This window comes from Lissotriton vulgaris, chromosome 1_1 (genome assembly GCF_964263255.1).
Source record: "Lissotriton vulgaris chromosome 1_1, aLisVul1.2, whole genome shotgun sequence".
Lineage (NCBI taxonomy): Eukaryota > Metazoa > Chordata > Amphibia > Caudata > Salamandridae > Lissotriton > Lissotriton vulgaris.
Genome location: NC_141685.1, coordinates 2032078355 through 2032086380, shown reverse-complemented (window position 1 = coordinate 2032086380; position 8026 = coordinate 2032078355). Strand labels below are relative to the sequence as shown.

At 46.0% G+C, this 8026-nt stretch overlaps 1 pseudogene; it reads left to right on the top strand.

Moving 5' to 3' along the window:
* The first annotated feature begins 466 nt into the window (after window positions 1–466).
* LOC147751569 (uncharacterized) lies at window positions 467–1698 on the top strand (annotated as a pseudogene).
* Window positions 1699–8026: the final 6328 nt, after the last annotated feature.

Here is an 8026-nt window from a genome sequence, read left to right as displayed (position 1 = left end):
GTTCGGCCGCGCCTTTTTTCTCGTGGAGACGGAGTTTGGGGGACAGTGAAAGGCTACACGATTGTATCGCGTAGACCTTTCTTTGTGTTCTCTCTTGACAGGCGGCCATTCCGCGCATGCGTGGCAGCCATTTTATGTGTTTATTCCGGTTTTTCACCGGAGACCAGACGAGCTGCATCGAAAATATCGTGCAATTGCCCACAGACCTGTCATTTGACCCCAATTTACGCCCCAAAACTTTCAAAAGACTTTAGTTTGGGCTGTATAGTCTTCATAGGCACTGCCTAGAGTGCTGTTTCCAGGTGAGCCCTCCCTCCACGTTTTACTCAGTTGTCTCTCACTCAGGTTTATTCCTGTGCCATTTGGTTTGCCTTTGGGGCTTTTAGCCACTCCCCCTGATTTTTGCCTTGGGCAATACGTAATTCCTTCCTCTTGTGGGCATTATTTCTGTACACTTGGTGTAACCATGGGTGATTATTACGAGGAAGATGATTATTAGATGAGGATGCTTCTGGTTCCATGGAGCAAGATTTGGTAGAGGCTCTAGACCAGGGTGTGCAGCATTCTGTAAATAAAGTGCTTGTTCGCGATATAAGTCCTTTAAAGCGCCACCTCTCCAAATACGCCATGCAACAGGGTTGGTTGCCTTCAAGTTCGATGCGTGCTTCCTCAAAATCTCCCCACAATCCACATAAATCGGACTTTCAGAATTTGGCTAAAACTCTGTCTTCTGATCCTTCTGGTGGTAGCTCTTCCAAAGATGTTTTGTCTTCCCAGGTTCCACTGACAGATACTGATGACACTTCCTCAACTTCATCTTCAGGATTGGATGTCCCTCCTCCGTCTAAGAAGTCTCGTAAGGAACATTTTGTTGATGCGCCGACGCATCCCCAACTTCTCACTTTTGAGCCATCGGATATTGTACATCCTAATTCCTCCTCTTGGCTTCCGTCCCTAGCTGTGGCTGAATATGTTCAGGCACATATTCGTCCGCCCTTTGAAAAGCAGGTTAGGGCTCGCCTTAGGTCAGAGTGTCCACGTCCTGACTTGGCCGACAAATTGACTGACACTCCGGAGGTGGATCTGACCATGGTCACCTACCTTAAAAAATATGCGAACGACCCAAAGAAGGGGATTGACAGGGCTTGGCGTTCCTGCCAGGATAAATTATTGGATTTACTGGGTCCTCTAACAAAGATCTTGGACCTGGAGTTTCAGGCCAAAGAGTCAGCTGCTCTTGTGGACCCAGACGAATTGATTGAATGGTCCCAAAGGGCTATTTGCCAATTAGGGAATGCTAATTGAGCGATGTCTTGCAAGCGTCGTCGCTCCATTCTCCTTAAGTTAGATCCCAAATTGGTGGAGCGGTCTTCGTCAGAATCTGGTCTTTTGGCTCAAGGTTTGCTGTTTGGCCAACCTTTTCTGAAAGAATTAACAAAGTTTATTGCTACCTTTAGCGGGCTAGACAAGACACAAGCTTCTCTAAGGAGAGCCTATCGCCCGTTTTTTGCAAGGGCCGGACGAAATAGGGGACGATCGTTCGGCTGCGGCTTTACTCCGAATACCCAGCGGGGATTCCAGTCCCAAAGGGGTGGAGGACAGGATACCGGCTACAATAACAGAGCCAACTTCTATCCCTCTCGTAAAGGAAGAGGACAATACAAGAAGGGATGGTGGTACCCAAGGAGGACATCATGATTCCAACACTTCAGGTGAGATTAATCCCAGCTTCAGAAGTTGTCCTGGGGGGGGCAGGATTCAGTTTTTTCTTCCGAATTGGCGTCTAATCTCCAGCAATGCATGGGTGTTAGAGACTGTCCAGGGTTTCAAGATAGAGTTCTACAGTCCCCAGCATCATTCTCACCCTCCTGCACCCATGTTTTTTTCCCTTCAGGATCAAGAGTTCATTTCAGCAGAAATCGAAACTCTTCTTCGCAAAGGGGCCATTCTTTTGACTTCCCGCCATCCTCACGGTTTCGCAAGCAACATCTTTCTTGTTCAGAAAAAAGGGGGCGGTTCCCGGTTGGTTCTCAATTTCAGGGACTTCAACGGAGGGGTGTTTTATCGCCATTTCAAGATGGAAGGCATCCATCTTTTGCAAGATCTTCTTCGGGAAGGGGCCTGGATGGTCCGTCTCGATTTGAAGGATGCGTACCTATCGGTTCCCATTTATGGTCCTCATCGGCGGTTTTTGCAGTTCTAGTGGCTGGGGAATTGGTTCGAGTACAAAGTTCTCCCGTTCGGCCTCTCGTCGGCACCTTGGTGCTTCATGAAACTTCTGAGGCCCGTGGTAGAATCTCTGCGAGCCAGGGGTGTTTGTCTGATCATCTACCTGGACGACATTCTGTTCATGGCACATTGCACTCAGTTGCTGATGACTCGCTTGGAATGGTCGATCGATCTCTTGCAATCTCTGGGTTTTCTGGTGAACCCTCAGAAATCTGTCTTCCAACCCTCTCAGATGATCGACTTTCTGGGTTTCCAGATCAATTCTCTTTCTTGCCAGCTCCTCTTGCCCAATCAGAAAATTCGGTCCGTCAAGCGGGAATTGAATTTAGTTTTATCCAATGAAAGATAAGGAATCAGCACCCATCCAAAAAGTATTCCATTAATTAAGTGCAAAAGTCCATAATACATATGATCGTCCTGTGATAAATGAATCCGGAATTCAGTAAAAAAAAAAATATTTTCCAAAGTTCTTTATTTTCAAAATACAAAAATACAGGTCAGGTAACAATCCAAGAACACAAATGGATTCCCTTCTTAGCCAACGCGTTTCGTCTCACACATTGAGACTTCTTCAGGGCTCCAAAAACGAATAGTTATCAATATTCAGTCTATCTTCATGTTGTTCTCACAAAAGCAGCAGATTAAACTAGTTTTCTTGGAGGCTGGATAGTAGTCTGTTCTTGTCGTGCTCGAACTTGTTAGACAATGAAGGGCATGGTGGCCAGCATAAGTTTCAACATCGCAGGTAGGACAGCTTCTCCAGGAAAACTAGTTTAATCTGCTGCTTTCGTGAGAACAACATTAAGATAGACTGAATATTGATAACTATTCGTTTTTGGAGCCCTGAAGAAGTCTCAATGTGTGAGACGAAACGCGTCGGCTAAGAAGGGAATCCATTTGTGTTCTTGGATTGTTACCTGACCTGTATTTTGAAAATAAAGAACTTTGGAAAATAATTTTTTTTTTACTGAATTCCGGATTCATTTATCACAGGACGGTCATATGTATTATGGACTTTTGCACTTAATTAATTAAATACTTTTTGGATGGGTGCTGATTCCTTATCTTTCATTGCATTGTGGAGTTTACCCTTGAAGGAACAGACAGGGTTGTGTTCCTTGGATTCATAAGCACCATCACCATGACTCTCAAGCCACAGGATAAAGCAGGTGCATTTTTTTTGCCTCAACCCTATTTCCCTGTGTATAACGAATTCGTTTTATCCAAACAGCTTGTGTCGTTGATGTCTATAGCTCGGTTTGTCGGTCTGTTAGCCTCTTCCATTCAAGCAATCTTCCCGGGTCCTCTTTGTTACCGGGCACTTCAGTGCTTAAAGATTCGTCATCTCCAGAAAGGCCTCCGCTATTCAGATCTGATTCCTCTTTCAGACGAGGCGAGGTGGGAGATGATAAGGTGGTTGGAGAACATGGAGTCCTGGAATGGACGTGCCCTGTTCGGAGCATCCCCAGAGGTGATCATAGAGTCCGATGCTAGTCTGTGGGGATGGGAGCCCGTTGTGGTCCCTTATCAACGGGGGCTGGTGGTCTCAGGAGGAGTTGTCTCTCCATATAAATTGCCTGGAGCTTCTGGCGGGGTCCTTTGCGATCTGTTGCCTGTCTCCACTCCGGACCAACTGTTGAATACTCCTCCGCATGGACAATGTTTCAGCGGTTTGGTATGTCAACAAGTTGGGGGGGACGAAGTCCAGAATTTTGGCAGAGATAGCCAAAGATTTTTGGCATTTTTTGTCTTCAGAGAATCACTGTTATTGCAGAATACCTCCCAGGTCATACCAATCTTATTGCGGACTGGAACTGCCATCACCTTCGGGATTTCAGCGATTGGAGGCTTCATCCTTGAGTGTTCCGGTCTCTCTCCCGTGTTTGGGGTTCATGCCACATCGATCTCTTTGCATCTCGCCTCAACACTCAGCTTCCCCTGTTTTTCAGCTGGCATCCGGATCTGGAAGCCCTGGCCACGGATGCATTTCTGCAGACCTGGCCGTCGACCCTATGTTACGCCTTTCCCACGTTTATGATGATTCCCAGGGTCTTGGCTTGCACAAAGCATTGTCAGTCGGAGCTGATTCTGATCACTCCTCTGTGGAGGGCTCAAGCTTGGTTCCCAGTTCTCATGGAAATGAGTTGTGCAGTGACCCTCCTTCTTCCCCAGCAATGGAATCTCTTGCTGGACCCTCTCATCAGGTCATCTTCCCCTAGTGGCATGGCGAATTTCGGGGATCGCTGGCAAGTCCCAGGTCTTTCAAAAGACGCTTCCAGATTTATCAGTGAAGCTTGGGCCTCCAACACACAGAAACATTATGTAGGGGCTTGGAAACAATGGTGTGGTTGGTGTGCTCTACGGGAGGTGGATCCCGCTTCAGCGGATGTCTCTTTGATTGTGAACTTTCTTGCCTCTCTCGCTTCGTCTGGGCTTGCTGATCGGACGGTTAATAATTTCCGTTCGGCCATTTCCGCGGGTCATACCGTTATTGATGGCAAGTCTGTTGGTGAGCATCCTTTAATTTCAAAATTGCTTTAAGGTATTCGACTGGTAAAACCGCCTTCTCCAAAGTATGTTGATTTGTGGGATGTTTCAATGGTTTTGCGTTTCTTGGAGGGCTGGCCACCCAATTCTTCTTCAACCCGCAAACAATTTTCAGCAAAATTGACCATGTTACTTTGTCTTGTTTCTTGTAAACGTGTGTCAGATGTGCGTGCTCTGGACTTGGCGGGTCATAGTTTTTCGCCATAGGGTGTGATTTTTAATTTCTCCAGACGCACTAAATGTAATACATCTTCAGTTACCTATCCTGTTTTTCCCAACAATCCAAAACATTACGTGGTTCAATGTGTTAAAGATTATGAGGTGAGTACTGCTCCTTTTTGTCAGGATATGAAGGGTCAATTGTTGATTGCTCTACAGAAGCCTTTTCGCCCTGTGACCCCAGATACGTTGGCCTGTTGGGTGCGTTGGCTCATGATTGAAGCTGGTATTGATGTTTCCAAATTTGGTGCTCACTCTGCTCGTGGGGCTATGGCTTCCGAAGCTTTTTCTATGGGGGTGACTTTAATTGACATCATGAAGGCCGCTGATTGGTCATCTGATTCTGTGTTCAAGTCTTTTTTATTATAAACCAATGGTTAATATTGCTTCTGTTGTGGTGGATCAGCTTTAAACAAGCATAATCGGAGCCTCCGGTCCTGACATAGAATTCAAAATGTGCGAACATACGTGACAAGAGTTTTCAATTCTATTAAGGACACGGAGGCGAGGATTATCCCACCCATATTTCTGTATTTCAAATATTGATGTTTCATCTTGATTGTTGCAACTTGCATATGGTATTTGTTTATCCTTGTCCCCCCCCCCTCTTTGATGATCTCTTTCTACTCTATGGGGAATGTGTATTACGATTTTATATCTCTTTTCAGGTTCTGATCCTAAATAATGGTTCCTGTCCAGCCTGGTTGGTCTGCTTTACAATCATCTTCATGTTCCTTTTCCCTCTACGACTGCAAGCACCCGGAAAATATTTTCTTCGTGGTGGATTCCTGTTTGACGCTGTTTTTCTTCCTCGATTTACGTGTTGGATTGGACATATTTTCATTTGCACTGTTTTAGTACCCAAAGAAGGAGGATGTGGTATTCTCTGTGGGGCATTTTATACTAGTTACTCTATGGTTGTCATGTGATACCCTAGGACTCATGGGTATAGTATTTTTTTCTTTTACTGTTTCTAATTGGCTGCTGAGCATTTCTAATAAAGAAATTAGAAAAGCATAATCCTTGCCTCCGTGTCCTTAATAGAATTGAAAATTCTTGTCACGTATGTTCGCAAATTTTGAATTTTTTGATTCAAAGAAAACCGGTATTGGAAAGCTGGTTGTTCAGGCAACGGCCACGGTGACGGTGTTTGCTTGACGCGGTGTAAGACCATTTCCAGGAAATCACCCGCAGTATTTCTTTCAAATCCAAGGCTGATTGCGGCCGGGAGAGGGAATATATCGACCCAGGTGGTGACAGGTCCTAGATTATTTAAATCAAAGCTGAAGAGCCGGCGAGCCGCAGCCGCTGTCTGCCAGCTGTCTAAGTATGTGGCGCCAGCGCAGCGCCATGTTAGAAACAAACAACAACTGAGACCTGAGTGTGAAATTAAAAAAAAACTTACGTTATTATTATTTCATACTGTTAAGGAAGTGTGTAGAAGAAAACACTAGCTCACTCAACTGAGTCGACTCAACACACAGAGAGAAGAAGACACACACCCGTGGTGCCACAAGCCGAGGTCTATAGCATTCCTCGACTTTACTCTCGTTTCGTGACTGTCTGACTTGTCGACTAGCGCTGGCGCGCCAGGAGCGGTCACCGCAGTGACGTGCCAACAGCGCAGAGAAATGGCCAATCACCACTGCATGGCTCACATAAGCTGCAGTGTGATTGGCCATAAGAAGTGTGGCACTGGGCAGTGCCACCACGCACGTGTTGCACCATCCTGCAGGCTGCCTGGCTGCGCGGTGAACGCTCTCAGCTAATCCCACTGCGCCAGGATTGGCTAAAAGCAGGGATCGTGTCTGCCCATAATGACACCCAGGGGGCACGGGTCCCACGCAGTCTGAGTCGCTAAAGGGGAGGGAGGGCAAGGTACTGTACCATGTGCGCATGCGCGGGCCAGTTCTAAAAATGACTAACCCAGAAATTGACATGCTCACACTGCAGCTGCGCTGTTAGTGCTGCGCTGACAATCACTGCTGCAGCCCCACCACACACCTTCCGCGATGTTGGGCTAGTCCCGGTAAAGCTGAGCTAGCGTTGCCGCAGAGAAGTTTGCGAGTGCGCTCACACTCAGAATTATTATTTTCATTTTAAATCCTGCCTGTTCACAGTAGCGGTTGTCCATGGCTAGTGGGGCAACGCCCCACCGCCCACAAAGGACTCACCGCTACTGTGTAATTGTTTACATGTTAGGAATTATTCTGATATTGTTGATCTCTCACTGGTAGTATCTCCAAAATGTGCATTTTACTCTGTGAGGTATTTTAGGGGGAATCATATGTTAAGTAACAGTTTGTCCGAGAAAGTGCTTCTTTTAATTTTCGGACCAAAATATGATACCATACTTGTAAAGATGAAGTTACATGAGTTGCTATTTACTAAAGTAAATGTTCAAAAAGTTAAAGGAGACCTCAAATGGAGGTGAAATAACCAATTGGGCAGAAAGTCAAGGACCATTTCATCTACGTGTCCACTGGGGTAGAGCAGAAATCTCCTCTTGTTTTTAAGATGTAAGGCAGTGTGCTCTGCAAAGTGAATGCAGGTAGCGCAGACAATGACTGAGTTTACAAATGAGTCACAGCAGTAGTTGCTTCTTCATGTTTTGGAGCTGTGCTGTCTGCAGCTCATGCACTACATTTCCGAATTTTGTGCATGCGCATTAGACAGTGAAATATCTTAATAAAAAAATAAAAAATGTGAATAACTGCTCTGTGCCGGCACACCCGTTCACCATACCTGCCCCAGGAAAGATTATTTTCTTTAACAACAACCATGTTCTGTGAAGTGGTGTAACTTTTCCTCCAATAGAAGAAGGAAATTAAATTAGCATTGCTTCTTATCATCAATAGTTTTGTGGTAAACCCCACTCTGGGGTCACGAGCTCAAGCAGGGCCGGACTGGGAACCAAAAACTGGCCCTGGCAAAGAGCTCGGCCGGCCCCCCTGGGGTTACAGGGGACGATTTTGCAGCTATGCTGTAAAAACGGCCCTGAACAAAAACTGCCCCCGGCGGCCCAAAATAG